This window comes from Tachypleus tridentatus, chromosome 11, assembly GCF_004210375.1.
Source record: "Tachypleus tridentatus isolate NWPU-2018 chromosome 11, ASM421037v1, whole genome shotgun sequence".
NCBI classification, from domain to species: domain Eukaryota; kingdom Metazoa; phylum Arthropoda; class Merostomata; order Xiphosura; family Limulidae; genus Tachypleus; species Tachypleus tridentatus.
The window spans coordinates 61,687,902-61,705,708 of NC_134835.1; the positions used below are offsets into that span (position 1 = coordinate 61,687,902).

Here is a 17,807-nt window from a genome sequence, read left to right on the forward strand (position 1 = left end):
CTCTTGGCACAATGCCAAGAAAACCAGCTCAGAACGTCATTTTCAAGGAAAGTCTACAAGAATCGATTTTTGTATTCTGTACCATGATGTGTAATTGATATTTCTTAAGAACATCTGCTGTGTGCTCAAACACTTTTAATTGTATGTCGAAAAAACAAATAACTACCCTTCATCAACCCCACTGTATTGTAAATTGAAACCTAACCGCCGAAAATCCTGAACAATTTAAAGTATTAAAGCATTAACCTTAAGACATTTTCTTCGTAAATATGATTGGATGTCAAAACATACAAAAATAAAGCTGTTTTTTTTTTGAATTTTTGCGCAAAGCTGCACGAGGGAAGACAGCTAGTTATCATCACCCACTCTTTTAACAAAGAACAGTGGGACTGTTTGTTTTTGAAATTCGCACAAAGCTACTCGAGGGCCATCTGTGCTAGCCGTCCCTAATTTAGCAGTGTAAGACTAGAGGGAAGGCAGCTAGTCATCACCACCCACCGCCAACTCTTGGGCTACTCTTTTACCAACGAATAGTGGGATTGACCGTCACATTATAACGCCCCCACGGCTGAAAGGGCGAGCATGTTTGGCGCGACGGGGATGCGAACCCGCGACCCTCAAATTACGAGTCGCACGCCTTAACGCGCTTGGCAATGCCGGGCCCAGTGGGACTGACTGTACCATTATAACGACCCCACGGCTGAAAGGGCGAGCATGTTTGGTGTGATGGAAATTCGAACCCGCGACCCTCGGATTACGAGTCGAGTGCCCTAACCACCTGGCCATTCAAGGCCAAATAAAACTGTCTAGCCGTTTATTTAAATATTTTCTTACAGTTTTAGTTAAGTAATACGGAATGATTTCTTAGTGTGACTGTTAATTATGAATGGTACATATTACAAGCAGTAAGTAATACTAATTTATTTCAACACACATATGCTTAGGAGATTCTGTATCAACGTACTGTATACATTTTAAGAATACCTAATACAAACGTAATATGAGCAATATCTTATAATTTAAACTGGAGTGAACTGGGAACGAGAATGGAGTGTAAATAAAGTCTTAAAGACTTTTGAAAAACGAAACAACATTATGACATACACAGAAACCTAAAATTAGATTTCCAAACACAGATTTGTACAACTTTAAATTTAGTACATGAAAAATCTAAGATAAGTAAGCCGGAAAAGAAAAACAGACTATTTTGGTGAACATTTAAAAAGTTTATATTTATTCCGAGGATTCCATATATACTTCTATTCTGCCGCTCAGAAGCACGTGATTAACAGTAGAGTAGAGCGAAAAGAAGAAATTTTAAATGTCAACGGAAGTACCACTAAGTTTCTCTAAACCAACATACGTATGGTACACTCATAGTGATAAAAATGTTACTAAAATTAAGTATTATAAAAAAATAATTCCAGTTTTACACTATACGAGTTTCTTTATTCATCTATGTTTATTAGTTCCTACAGAAAACTATACACAAATAACGAACTATAAGTTATCTTCCACTTTAAATATTATTAGTCAACTTAAATAAAAGTAAAATGAACAAAGCCATCACCACACACACACTATCAAGTTTCTTTTCCGAAAGTAAAGGCACGGTACAGTAAGTTCGTTCACCCTCAAATCAGGTAAACGTTCATACCTGTAAGAAAATCCATACGTAGTTTCAGAGAAGCGGCACGCCTTCTCGTGAAGTGGTCACCAACACCATTGTTTAAAAAACAAACAACTGATCCTAGGTTTCATTTTTCTCTATATTTTACCCCCACCCCCCTACACCTGGCAATGTTCCAAAGTGGAATTCTATTAGAAAATACTACTCCTAAAAGAAACTAGTATTCAAATTACATTGTTTCCAATACGAAAACATCTGAAACCTTTATCACGTATAAAGACACAGATCTTAATATTAAAAAATGCTTGTCAATGAGAGAGAAGCATTTCTAGTGCTATTCAAATTCTATTTTTGTAAAACAAACTAGAGAATTCAGATATTTAGAATTGAACCTACTGATTATATGAAACTTTAAACTTTCTGTATAATAACTTATAAACAACAAAACACGTATCACAAGCACAGAAATACAGTAACATTAATCTAGACATCCAAGTCTATGTGATCTCCTACTTATATTTTTTAATAATTCACGAGTACTAATGAAGAAAAACCAGTTCGTGTCAGAAAGTATAAGCTAAAAGCTTCTAGTAATTCAACATACAATGCACAGTTAAAAGTTAACACTAACATATCACTATACTATTTGTGAGATCTATCTCTTTCCTCTTTTCCAACGTTAAGTTTATTAGAACATTCTCTAACTCGAGTTAAAACTGGGAGCAAAGTTATCAATCATTTTCTCAAATAGTTCGTATGTTGCATACGCCATCTGTTTTGATTTTCTAGCATTCGCTGAGTGTATGTATATACAGCAGTAACTTAAGTGCACCTTATAACAACAGTTTAACACACTTAAAATGTGTTAAGTCTTTACTATAAACGTACTGTGGTGTAAATGACGTACCTCTAGCATACATGCATGTATATAAACTCAGGTGGTTCGTATTACAAATGGTCCTAACCTTGAAAAACTATTCCCCTTCGTCACTCAATGTCACCAGTGTTTTTCTAACCTTCAGGCCCAGCTCAAAAAGCAACTCGCGCACGCGTGGATGTGTCATCTTTCTAAATACGTTCATGCATCCCAAGGTTACCACAAAAAAAAAACACCATTTCAAACAGCAACGACCTGCTTACAACTCAACTGTATTTTATCCATACTTGTACTGTGTTAATAATTCAAGTATACATGTTACTATTGACTTTGTGTTTCTGTTATAGTGCATGTTGCTATATAAAACTCATGGCTTCTAAATGTATCACAATTCACTAAATCAATCATTTCCACTTTTAACGATTAGTATATAAGTGAAGAGTTATGGATGTCAATGTTTTCACAATTTACTAACCTCTCTAGAATACCAGTGAATTACCACAATAATATAACTTTTACACGGAATGTAAAAAAGTATTGGTGCAACTTTCTGCACTAAGCAGGGTCAAAATATAAAATGACTGAATACAATGTCACTCGGTGAACTCTGTTTCTTAGTGCTACACATGCATTATGGAGTTCGATAAAATATATAAAACCACACACAAATACTATAATGTCCACACGTACTATCGAAAGCGACCCCAGTGGTAGAGCGGTATGCCTGCGTTAGAAACCGGGTTTTGATGCTCATGGTGAGCAGAGTACAGATAGCTTCGTGTTTGACTACACACAAACAGACTTCTAAACTACGGAAATAAACGTTCACAGATCACTGATTAATTTACCAAAACAACCTGGAAAGGTGATCAGAAAATCAACTTGTGATCCATACAACGCCACCTATACACAAGAACGTCAGGAACCAGCTTACTCGTAAAACAGATGAGCTGTACAAACAGCTTGTCTTCTTGATCCCAGAGTGGTTATTACAGCAATGACTCAACAACAGTGGGTCATAAAAGTAATTAATGTTAACTTCTGCTCAAAGCAAGGCAGCCTACATACGTATCATACATCGGCTTGTTTGTAAAAAGTGGCTGAAGACGAGAACAGGGTTCTAGAAATAAATTAAAACCGATCAGAAAACCTTACCTAAAACGGATTAAGCAGGATGAAGATCAGATTACGGAAATAAGGTGTTTGAGGTACATTCGTTAAGGGGCACCCAGAGATGATTACATAAATAAATTAACGAGTTAGGGAGAAACGATAAACTGACGATCACTGAACTAAAACAGCTGAATTCAGAGATAAGACATTTAAATGGGGATGTCAAATGAAAAATCCTGAGGATGTCTAAAGAAGGTTTGAAAGGCCTTACAAATATAACTCAAAAGCAGGATAAATAAAACGATTCATGACAACAGAGTTAAACATCGCGAAATTCAAAATCTGGAGTACATTTTACACTCCAGTTTCATGCTCGATGCACAGTACACCAGAAAATGAAACTCTTCACTGATGGATTACTTTAAAAACTGTTTGAAAACTATCATTTGGGCTTTACTTATAGTAGTAGTGGAGAAATGCAAGTAAATTACAATGAAGTGTTAAGGTCGACTACATAAAACATCTAAATGTCATGACCTACCCTTCACAGCGTGTACTTGAAAAAAAAAAATCATTTCTGAATAAATAACCGCGGTATCCTCTTTACGCATAGCATAGCTCCAGAGCATATAAGAGTATCATTGATCTCTGAATCAGGATATCACAAGTTACTTTTGACGCTATGCTTTTCGCTATAGCTAAAACAAAAAAAAATCGTTCGTTAAGTAATTCGTTAAGGTAATTCTAACGTGATTACCTATTCACTTATGTTAACTTGTGTGTTAGCTTGCAAAACGTGACACAGAGATACGAGGTTGATGTTAACTCACTGATGTTTTTCATAAGCCTACTTTTGGTTTACAGTTATATCTTGCTAGAAACTAACAAGTCGAGCTACAAAATCGTGCAGGTTCCAGACTAAGGTAAAATATATTGTGTATATAACTACTCTGATGGAAAACGTCAAAACTAAATATTAAACAAAATAGGAGTGGGAAACTGAAATAGGTCTTCGATTGAACTGTGGGGAATCTTGGAAACGTTAGTTTGTAGCAAGTTCCAATTTACTCTCAAAAACCATTCCAAACTAAGGTGATGTAGTTTACAGCACTAGAGTTAAGAGTAGAACTTTATATAAAGAACATTGCAACAAACGAGGTGTGTGTGTGTGTTTCTTATAGCAAAGCCACATTAAGCTATCTGCTGAGCCCACCGTGGGGAATCGAACCCCTGATTTTAGCGTTGTAAATCCATAGACTTACCGTTGTACTATCGGGGAACATACGAGGTGTGTACGACGCGATTTGTTACGATCGTTCATGACAGACAATGATAATAAAAACTGTAATTTGTACCATTTATCTTTTATTTGTGATGGACCTTTCGTGGACTCTTAATAACAGCCTATCAAAACACCACATTGAAAAAAAAATGCACTAAGTTTTGAATAAGGACGAATAAGACACTTATTCATTAATTTCAAATATTATTCACGATGCTATAAAAAAAACAAGTCTTGATACAAATCAATAAAAACCTGTAACCGAGCTCGGGTTATAAGGTTTTATTAATTTATTTCAAACATTATATTAATTTCCATTTGAACCGTTTATGGTTAGGTTGTACAAACTTGACCCAGAACAACTGTTTGCTTTTGAGCAAAGTCATATCAGACTATTTGCTGTGTCCACCGAAGAGAATTATCCTCCGAATTTTAGTGTTGTAAGTCAATAGATATATATTATATACAGGGTGTTCGGAAAGTCACTGTGCAGTTATATATTTATTAACAGACATGTTTCAATATAGAATACAGGAGGTAAATATGAATGACAATTACAACCAATGTTGAAAGTGACCCCCGTTGGCATCAATACAGGCCCGGATCCTTCTTATTTTGTTTCTAAACACAGCTATCAGTTGCTGGTTTCAAATAGACTGAATAAAATATGACTACAAAACTGCACAGTGACTTTCCAAACACCCTGTAGATATAAAGTATACAATTGTCCATTTTGTTAAACATGAAGTCTCGTATCATGGGTTGATAAAAAAAAAAAAAAATATGTTAAGACAATTGGTACAGCAAGAATGCGTTGTTATTAGTTGTACAAACTTGGGAGTAAGTACCTTTGTTAGTTCTCGTTCAAAAACGTTACACTTTAATTTTATTATTCATTCTAATATTAAAACAAACAAAAAAAAAAATCCAGGAAGCCGTCAATTTGCATGGAACATCAAAGAATTATTACCCCCTGGTAGAGAAACTAAGTACTAATCGCTGTACTGTAACAACTTAATAACGCTAATGAACAATTAATGCTATAGCGGGGTGTAACAACATTTTGAGTGTAACAAAAATCTTTTATTTCACATCACTGAGCAACATTACATTTTTCTTTTCAAAGTCAGCTTAATATTTCAGAAAAATTATCTTTAGAAGACGTAATTTCTGAAAATAAACTTAAGAAAATTACTTTTGTTTTAAAAAGTTTTATTTCATTAATTTATATATTTTAAATAATACACGAGCTCTGATCGAATAATAATTATTGAAATTTCCAAATAGCTGTTTATAAAAGAGTAAGGTTTTATAATGGTTCGTTGCTTGCGCTCAGCAATGTTAGGGTCCCATAGCAACAGCTTTTCCTCATTCGAAACATAACCAGTTTCTCCTGAAGCTGTCCGCAAACACTCCTGACCTTTGATGCAAATCAGTCAGATCACGAGGATTTAACGTAGCACCACCTGAAGGTGACTGATTTAACTATGTTAGTTAACAACAAGCTCAGTATTTACGTGTGTGTCTGTCAATGTGTACAACGTAATTGATATAAACAAACGTTTCAAAGTCAAATACATCTTTGTGAAAAGACTACAACTTCTGAACTAAAGTTCACTAACATAATAACGAAAGCTTCTCTCTGCGATAATTCCCTATTGAATTATTTCAAACACACAGGTATTTGTTACGGAATATTAATTTGTTTCGTAAGTTGTTAAAAAGACAGCAACTGGCTTCCGATATGCATAAATCGAAAAAAACCAAAATACTTGTGGGCGTTGCATGACCAGGTGGTTATCCACCGTATCCATCGTAATCAATGATCACGGGTTCGATTCCTTGTAACACCAAACATGCTCGCCCTTTCAGCCGTGAGGGCGTTATAATGGTACGGTCGATCCCACTATTCGTTACTAAAAGAGTAGTCCAAGAATTAGCGGTGGGTGTTGATGACTAGCTGCCTTCCCTCTAGTCTTACACTGCTAAATTAGGGACGGCTAGCGCAGATAGCCCCCGAGTAGCTTTGTGCGAAATAAAAAAAAAAAAACTTGCACTGCAACTGCAGCGTCAAAACGAAGGAAGACGAACTAACGCACACGTACACACGTTTAATATTTATGAACGGATACGCATGTGAAATAGGCCTCTCGTCTGAAACAGTTGCATCTGTGTGTATCATTTCTAACCACTTATATGTGACGAACTTTAACTTTTTCACTAGTAACAATATACTTCGAAATACTCAACTATCTTCACAGGCCATGTTTTTTTTATTATTAATTTAATACCAGCGGTTACACCTAACAAGCAGTAACATTTATTACAGAACAAAAACAGTAAAATATTGTGTTATGATTTTGGGCAGAAAAAAAGTATGTCGTATGTTCATAAACACGAGTTCACTTCGTACATTAATTTCAGGAATCACTAGAAACTAACTTTACACTTTGTTCTCACAGTGCGAACTTGGACTCCATTTTCTATATTATAAAAGACGAAGAAAACCCGAGTATAAAGAAAGTTATACTGCAAATAGAATTACATATTTACATATACAATAAAACACGTATACCGTATTTTACACCTTGTAAGATGCACATTTTTTTTCTTTAAAAATACCTCGATATATCTCCATGCATTTTCCAGGACAGTTTGGGGTCTACTCAAAATGGCCTCTCATACAGATCGTAATCTCATTACTTATCAATTACAAGTATTTTCAATAACATAAAACATTCAAACTAATATTGTCTATATACTGTGAAGAATATGGTGTATTTGACTGTATTTACTCACTAGGTTGAAAAAAGTCAAGGTTACAACAAGGTGTTGGTTACTGAGTCAAAACAAAATTTTTTCTTAGAATCGTCTTTCCAAAATTAGGGTGCGTCTTACAAGGCGTTAAATGCGGTAACCTTAACGTCTGTTATCCATATTAAATTGCAAATTACAAATGTACAATAACTTTAGAAGCCAATGCAGAACGACGAAACAAGAACTAATGAACATTTTACACAACTCGCTAAAAGTAACCTTTTAAACTGAATCTCTCTACTACACAAATAAGTACTAATAATAAATAACACAGTCTTGCCTTTCTTGGTACTTTCATTAATATAAACGTTCCTGCTCGTGCTGGGAGAAGTACAAACGGATGAATCAGTGATAAAGTAACGCGCAAAGATAAGGAGTTACGTGCTGAGCCAGCTTTATAATGCATCACAAAAGGGTTACGTTTCATGTCATATCAGTACAGCTGCGAGATAAACACCTGAAGGTAAATCCACACCCAAACTAAAAGTATGACCCAGCAATCGTCGAGTTTCACAATACAACCCTCCAGGGCTAACTAAGTTGGAATGTAGCTTTTCTTGATCGTGTTACAACTTATTGTTTCAACTACAACTTATTTTAAATAAAATTAACTCAAATTCTTAGCTTGATTCCATCAAATGAAGACAATACGGTTTTTCTTTCTATGGATACGTTTGATTAGGTAAATTTATGCCAAAAAGAGATAGTTACAAATTAATTTATACAGATAGAAACTGGAGCAAGAAGGTTAGGTACAGTTCACACTTGACGTCAAAAGTTTTTAAGTTTGAGTATAAACACCTGAAAGTCCATAAATTATCACACGGAACTTTGTTCAATCTGAAGTTCATCCTATGTACAAGCAAACAGCTGTAGGACTTTTTACGATATCATAACCTGAACAACTAAATGAACTAACTCTTAACGTCGATGAAAATCCGGGAATTTTGAACAGAGAGAATTGTTTTAAAGTTGCATATCTGACGTCAAAACAATAGCAAAAACATGTTTTAAAAAATCCCAAACGTACTTTCAATTTTGGCATTCTCACATCTCTCTCAACTAGAATCACACTATGTAATAAAATGTTTAATTTTTCTTGTTCCTGGGCAGAAAGTGTTATTTCCCAATTGCTTATGTCTGAAGTAAATGGAAAAGACCTGTTTTTCTCTTCAAACTTTGCCTTTGTGACCTGGGAGCGTATAACGAAAACATGATGGGAGACTGTATTTGGGGGCTGATACGTGAAAGTGATTTACATTACAGTAGCAAATCTCGAAAAACTACTCACTTCTAAACATTTTTGTATGACTTTAGTATAAATACATGCAAATCTTGATTCATATGTTGTTTTATTCAGACCTTATGTAAATGAAAATGTGCTAATTTGCCCGTTTTTACATAGAAAATAGGCTAATTTCTAACTCATTATTCAGGTCACAAAAGCAAAGTTTGAAGGGAATAATGGCCATTTTCTGTACTTTTACAACATAAGAAATAACACATACTACCTAGGAACAAAATTTATGTTACATAGTGTTATAGTAACATAGTTACATATAACGCAATAGCAGTTGTACAAGCGATTGTGTTAACATTACATTTCTGACATTACTTTGATGTAAAGCACTCCAAGAACAGCCATACTATTTAACAACCCAAGGTGTGAACGTTCGTTAATTTAACCTCAGTACCAACTATCAACAATAACAGAGCTTTAGAAATAATTAACATGTATGTTAGAATAACACAGACATACATGGGCTTCCTCTGACGACAGAAGGCCAAAGTCCTGTTGGATGTGGCGCCGCAGAAAGTCCGCATTGCTCCAGATCGATCGATTAAAAAGCTTTAAAGTTGTTTTTAATCACCACATCTTTAGTATCATAATATGTATTTAACATATTATTAAACTGCTTTTATTATTTTAATAAATTCTCTTAGAATGTCTAAATAAAATATTTTCTGTACAAAAATATTTAAATGTGACAACATACTGAAGGAAAACACGGTAAGCTATTTTTAAACATCCAGTTTCCTGGAAAATACCTAACATACAACAGTTACATCAAGTGTACGGTGAAACCAATTTTGTTGTTTGTTTTTTGTCATGCAAACGTAACACTGACGATTTGCATATTTATAAAATCAAGAAGAAATGCGGGCTAAAATTACTAGTACACTACACACTGGTAACTATATGATGAATAAAACTGGACTGACAACTTACATAAAAAATAATCGCCCAGAATAGAGTTGCTCTAAATCCAAAATCGCTTGAAGTAAAACAATTATTCTATAACGAGCAGCCTTAATTACTGTTTGATGTTATGAATTTACTACTTATGTAAATACTTTCCTTTTAATTCGGTGGAACTGAAATGCAAACGGTAAATACAAAATGATGTTGGATACACCAGTCGAAGCATGTCAAACCGGAAATACGGCATTTCCCACACACTTAATATTACCGTCATCACTAAAAATAGAGATAACAATAACGTTGGTTGTCATGTGGTCACACAAAATCTAACCACAACAATGTGGCCGGCCAGGTGGTCTTTTTATAAGTTACTGTTGAGATTAGCCTAATGTACCACCAAGTATGATTTTCTAAGAGACTAAAGAAAACGCACTTTACCATTACCCCTTATCTTTTCATAATAAAAAGGTTATTAAATACGGCAAGTCATAAATAATCCCACAAGGCCAACAACAGTAAGAATACTGATACAGTGTTTAAAAACACAAAAATATTATTTATTGGGTAAATACAACTTTATCCGACAACTTTCTACACCAAGAAAACCACCAGATGTACCGTACCATTCCACAGAGAAAGATAAAACTCTAGAATTATACCAACGTAAAATGTCAAATTTATCCAATAACATTCACTGTGACATGCCTACCACATATAAAATTAAAACAGCATGTACAGAAGCTCATACGTTTTTCAAGGCTAACAAATACAACAGAGACGCTCAGCTGTAATACAGGTTAACACGTAAAGCCTTGACTAGCAAAACGAAATATTCCAGTTCAAAGTAAAGTGGAGAGATCAAAGCATTAAAAACAGCTAGTGAAGAGTATAACTTCCTTTCAATATATACATAAAAATTTAACATTTAAGTCAAGTCTTGTTATATAAATACGTTTTCTTACCCAATAAACTCCCTTATAAAGTAGTAGACGGACAAAAGTGTGTCGTCTGACAGATTTGGCCGGGACTGACCATTTTTCACAAAACTGATTATAGTACTCATGGCGGTCACCATTCAAAGAAGTGACTGGATACAATAAATCAGTAATATCTTAGACTGGTTATTGTTTTCTACCAAGCAGAAACTAAATGCGAGTAGTCGAAAAGTTTATATAAGTCCGACAGGTGGCGAAAAGCGAGCGCAGCTAAGTGGTTTAAAGCGGCCTACACAGACTACGATGAACAGGCACAATCAACTATCCCAATTCTAACATGTTCTGATATAATCATTTAAAATGTTGGTCCAAACTTGGGCGAGATGCTGCCACAGTGACAGGCTGTCTGGCACGACCGTTACGTCTTCTTCGAGCACACGCCAACATGTAATACAGGGAACACCTCACCGTCCCATTTATTTCAGTCCTAGCCTGATGACATCATCGTTAAACGAACGAAGTACGAAGCCCCTGTATTCCGGAACAAACTGGAGCGCTACTGGCAACACCACTAGAACGCAAACATGTCTGCCGCACATAGAAACTCCGATTATAATATCGTGTAAAAGAAACACGTGAAACACTTGCACGAGCATATTTAATATTAATTTATTTAGTGTTTATTGTGGGCTCAGCATAGCTTCGTGTTTTGAACGCCAACGCAGTTTTATTTTCAACCAACAACTAGCAGAACAAATTTACTTACTGTTCACCAGCAAGTAATCATTTTTATTCTGCGCGTGTGTATATACACACACATTTCTTAATGTGCACTAATTATTTCCCACATAATAATTACGGTTTTCTTTTTGTTTACACGACGTGTGTGTTTTTTTTTTTCACACTGAAATATAAAATACTACAAAAAATTTATTAAATGTGTTGTCTTAACATTGGTACGAAATTGTCACATGCTAAACTAACAGAACAGTCATGATATTCTAAATGAAAAACAATTTTGTGGCAATTTATATGTTGCTAAGCAAAATATTCACAATGGACTATTAATGCTGTACCTGCTACGGGTATTGAAACCAGGTGTTTAATGCTATAAGGCATCTGAATTACCACTCAGCTACTGGGAAGGGAGGCAGTTTTTATGGTGAAGCGAGTTAAAATTTTAAACTTCCTTGACACTTATACGTTACAGCACTTTTCTTTGATGTCAAGTAAATTAGCACATTCAGCAACTCAACCAATTGTGTTTAAAAACTGTGAAACAAGCGAAACAGACGCGCAATAGAAAAACACGATATTTGCACTTTATGAAAGCCTTGAAACTATTCAATATTATTTCGGAAAATCAAGAATACGTCCTGAAGAATAGTGAATATAACTCAAGTTACACGTACAGTCGTGACGATGTGAGTGATTACATTTTACAATGTTTGTTTTTTGCATTTCGAGCACAGCTACACGAGAGTTATCTGTGCTAGACGTCCTTAATTCAACAGTGTAAGACTAGAGGGAGGGCAGTTAATCATCACCACCCACCGCCAACTCTTGTCTACTCTTTTACCAACGAATAGTGGGATTGACCGTCACGTTATAACGCCCCCTAGGCTGAAAGGGCTAGCAGGTTTGGTGCGACAGGGATTAAAAAGTCAGAGTTACGTAATTAACCACTATTATACTACTAAGATTTTAACAAGACAAATCTCGATTCTGTACCTTTCAAATTCTTCTTTCAAAAGAAACGTAAACTGATTTTTCTGATTACAAATTCTTTACAACTATTAGAAATGACCCTGTCCACTTACAAAATGCTACAGTAAAAATTAATGGAACTGGATGTAAACGTTTTATTGTTTATTCAATAAACATATAACGAATAAAAGAAACAGGAGAGTTTCTAGGATGTACCTTGTCAAACAAATATTTCTTTATATAATTTTTGCAAAAAGCTAAACAAAAGAATGTGCGCTTAGACGTTACGACTCCTCAGAAAGATTTGATATAAGCAGAAAGATCAGACAGATATCCACCTCAAACGTATCTCACTAAATAGTGAGATTTCACCGTAATTTTTATAACGCACTCACGACTTCAAGGTGAGGAAGGAATTATTTGTGGAAACGGGACTCTAACCCACATTCCTTTCACTCACGATTATGACACGCTAACCATGGGTAAACGCCCGGCCTATTTTGCTTAAGATTACGACTTTTTAAATAATGTAATGTAAACAACTCGATGAAGTGTACAGCAGTAAAAAGCATTGTTTTCAGTGCGATTATTAGAATCCTATTACAATAATATGTATACTTATCAGCAGTGTGTATACGTCACCCGATGTTTTTACACTCTTTTTAAATAATAAAATGCATTATTAAGTGTCAAATAGACAGAGCGGATTATTTTCTTGAATATTTTAAATTTGCATTTAATATGGAAGTTCTGCTAAACCACCTTCGCCCTAAATGATTTAAATGCCTGAAAAAAACTGAATTTTCTTCTTCTTATATAAAAGTGAACAAAAATCGACGTGCTCTTACAATATTCATTTATAAATAAATTTATTATACACTTTAAATAATAATACCAATAAACACAGAAGAAATAATTTGATAAAAAATTGAAACATTCGCTACAGTTACGCATACAAATCAGCACAAGCTGCTATTACATTTCTGTTTCCTTCGAGAGTAAATCAGTGAATCATGTAGAATAAGACCAGCTACCAACAATACTACCTTCTTCGCCCGGAGACAAAAGTGAACAAAGTAATTCAATAGCGCTTTCTGATTGGTTTATTTTGAGTGGTGCCACCTCTTAAAAGAAAGTCAACAGAAGTAAGGTGATACAGCTTCGCCTTTACAACAAAACAGGTATTAGGGCAGTGACAACTGTGATATTTACAAAAACTCCAGTCAAAGTTTTAAAACCAATATTTTAACATAACGTTGATCTTCAGGTGTTGAGTGATTTATTTCGAAAATCCTTTCATTTTTATCATGGCTGTTCAATGAAAACGATGCTGTTTATTCAGTGAAAATTTCAGTATATTAATTTGTCATAAGATAAACAAAACACCGTGATTAGCATACTTCACGCTTTGTTCTGGAAACATTATGCAGTTCCCTCGTCACGCGCAAATCAACACAGTGGGATATACTTTATCTACTGTAGATATCAGAGCAACACAATTGGATAACTCTTTCCTGCCCACTGCGGATATCAAAGCAACAATAGGATATCTCTTCTCTACCCACTACGGGTATCAAAACTCTTTTCTTTAGTTGTTGACCCAATGACGAGCATATAATTCAGTAAATATGATTTACATGATACAAATACAAATAAACTACAAAATCCTGCGAGATATGTTTATTAAAATATTAATTCCGTTAGTAACTAACTCCACAAACATTATCAAACACATTTCGTAAGAAAAAACAATCCAGTAATCGCAGACTGGTTTCACATAGACAACAGCAGTACAAACACACACACACAGTAATTATTACTGTTTAAACTTTCTCTACACGTGGATAAATCTTGAAACAGAAATTTTCCTCTGAAGAAACTCGTTTATTAAAAAAAAAAAAAAAAATCCACATACGCCGTGACAACAGATTTCAGGAAAGAAGCACGTGTTGGTTCTGCGCAAATTCAATAGATACAGCTGGTCAAAATGGCCCTGTTGCTTTTCTTTTGGATACATGCTGTAAAAATATTTCAACATCTCTCTGTGAAGAAAGTGACGTAAATGAATTTTAGAAAATTCTGATGAAACTACGGTAGAAGTTCATGTTACAATACTCACGTGCGCTTGATGACCCGCGCTAAACACAGCTGCAGCATGACCTTTATTTGGGGATTTAGCGTATTTCTTTACAAATACCAGCATTACAATACTGAAACCTAGCAATATAAAAATTAGCTCATACATACTGCGAGTTTTGTTCGTGTCGCGTAGTTCGGGTACAAGCAGGACGCAGCATAAACGTACGCCATATTAATTTACGTTTAACATTTGTAATACGTTGTTTTTTTGTTTTGTTTTTTAACAAATGTCTATCGAAAAATAGGTCCTGAAGCAGGATGAAAAAACATTGTTCAATCTGTTTGTCATTTGGAACAAAGAACTAGAACTCGTAAGCAATGTTTGTTTGTAATTACACATAAAGCTACACAGTAGGCTATCAGTGTTATGCCCACCACGGGTATCGAAACCTGATTTCTAGTGTTTTAAGTCCGTAGATATACCGTTGTGTCACGGGGAGGGGTAATTCGTAAGATCCTAATTCTGAAGTTGAACTACTTAAGCTTACATAATTCTATAACCTGTTCTAAGTTCAAGGTTAGAATTCCTGCATCTTTATTTATCCCACTAATTTTTAGTTATAAGTTTTCTATAAAAATTAAATACCTGTAAGTCGTTGTTGTGAAGACTTTGTAAATACTGTTTAAAAAATCCCTTTTATTACTTATAATAACATTGTACTGTTACAGAGTTTATATGAATGTCAGTTTATTAAAAATCAAAATACCAAGTAAATTCAAAGGAATATTTCAACAGTACGTGTAATATTTAGCTTTCATAAAAAAAACTTAGTTACTTTACTTTTATTAAACAGAAACAGCATATAAGTCCTCAAGAAACAATCTTAAACACGCTATAAGAATGTAGAAGTATATATAAAATTACCTCTCGTCCTTTCGTTGTGGGTGTGTCTTACTGAAAGTATTAAATATGTATAACACATTATTTGACAACAATTCACAAAAATTACATTCATCTATTATATATATTGTGAACTATATAAAGCTGTTCTATCTTAATTTTAATAATCCAGATATTAAAATATTTGTCACTTGAACATTTTCGATATAAAAAGGTTTCAGTTTGTTGTTTTAGTCCATTTGAGCCATAAGTTACGTTCATAAAAGGTCACTTATTGCACAACGATTGTTTTAACACTGTTCCTAAGTTCGTACATCCTCGTCTCACTCATGTTCATTTTCTCATCTCTTAGCCCCTTCACACAGAAAATCTTCTGTGCATCAGATATTACCTATAGTATATATAGGTCCAGTTATTTGCACTCACCAAAGGCATGAACATTACAGTTCTTCAAGCATTTCAATAGCTGTCCGGCCTTCTAGGAATCTGCCGTCATCCTTGTACCATTCACGACCCTCAGATGATTGAATGTCTGGACTGATCTGATAATATGCACACTTCACGTGTTAACAGACGCTGTGTTCTGATGGAGGTATTCTGTAGAGAGGTGTGATTGTGTCCTTTCCTACCAGACGCATCTATAGTTCATCAAGATCTCTATCTGCTTGTTGCACCTTTCCTTTGGATGTTAAAAGAATACAGTTACTTGTACTGTTGGTTTTACATTTAAAGTATATCTCCAGTGGCTCAGGTAGAGAATGTTCACTTTCTAGAGTCTACTGCCCTCTGTGCCTTCTTTATGTCGTTGCCTTAGAATGCAGGCACCATACCAACGCCCAAAGGCAAGAATGGTGAGGAGCAGCCTTGGCACATCATCACTCAGTTGATGTGTAGCAATGTGGGAAAGTAGTAAATGGCTAGCATACACATCTCTGTGTCTTGTGACCTGATATTAATTGTTCAAGCTAAATTTTGTGTTTCAAACTCTTTGTACGCCTGCACAGCATTGGACATCATTCTAATCTCTGGTTTCTTTAGGATGACAGCAGCTTCTGAAAAAAGTTATGTTCCTTGTGCAGAAACACAACCACCGGTATAAGAAAATCAACAAGGTAAGTTTCGCACTCAAATTCACTTATGTATTTAAACAGGAAGTCAGTAAGTGCTGTCTTGTTGGTTAAGAATGCCACAAGTTTCTATTTATATTCATATTTTAAAATATACATAACTTATACTGTAAATTCTGTATTGCAAAATTCCCACCTATTCACTAAAGTTGTAGAACATTCTCGAGTGTAAGAATCAACAATGTGTGTGTGTGTATTTAAACACTTGTGAATCGTCAGTATTGTTGTATGGGTAGAAAATTCTACACAATCTTCTCACGCCTATAAATGTAACCAACGCAACGTGATAAGAGACAGTGTATATTTTTGGTTTACTATAGTTGGCATACTATAAACATCGGAAGCAAAACTGATTAACGCTTATTAATTGGGAACTTCAAATATTTGAATTATTTTGAATTTCAAATATTATGAACTGTTTAACTTCAACGAATTAACATCGGACATTAGCATTTTTATTATGACATTATAAAACTTCTGCTGTGAAAAAGTCAAGTGTGATCAGCGAAAAGCTAGCTGTTAAGAGAATTGCACCTACATCAACTAAGATTAATTTGCTCACCGGGAATCTTCGATAAGATACGAAGAAAATTTTAAACCAGATAGACAACTCAATATTGTTTGTAAAACTTTTGTATATAGATCAATATTTGTAATAACCATTATTGTAAATTGTTTTATAGATTTTATATTAAAATATATTTGTATTAAAAAAGAATACAGCGTGTATCAATTTTGTTGGCAAATATCATAAACTGGACACATATCGACATTTATTTACCTTCTAAGTCTAAATTATCGTTTAACTCGGTTTAAGGTTATTTAAAAGTGTAATACATGACACTTGATAGTGTCTTGAAGCACTTGCAGATACAAGTCGTTCGTTTCTCTCCTCACCTATTGCTCTTTTTTTTTTTTTGGAATGCTGCGTAAAGCTATTCGAATACCATCTGTACCAAATGTTATCAAGGGGCAATATGATACAAATCTTTTGTACGCTGGGGTACTCAGTGGGTGATGCCACTCACCCATCAAAATTTACTTGTTCCCCTTCGTAACTTTTCTTGTGCCAACTGCAGCTAATAGATACATATGAAACTGATTCTATGCAAAATTACGATGAATTTAATGAACTG

General features: G+C 34.6%; 1 protein-coding gene across 2 annotated transcripts in view; it reads right to left on the minus strand.

Moving 5' to 3' along the window:
- The window catches only part of LOC143232277 (uncharacterized), a 181,025-nt gene that overhangs the window by 5,173 nt on the left and 158,045 nt on the right, over positions 1 to 17,807 (minus strand). The window lies entirely within an intron of this gene.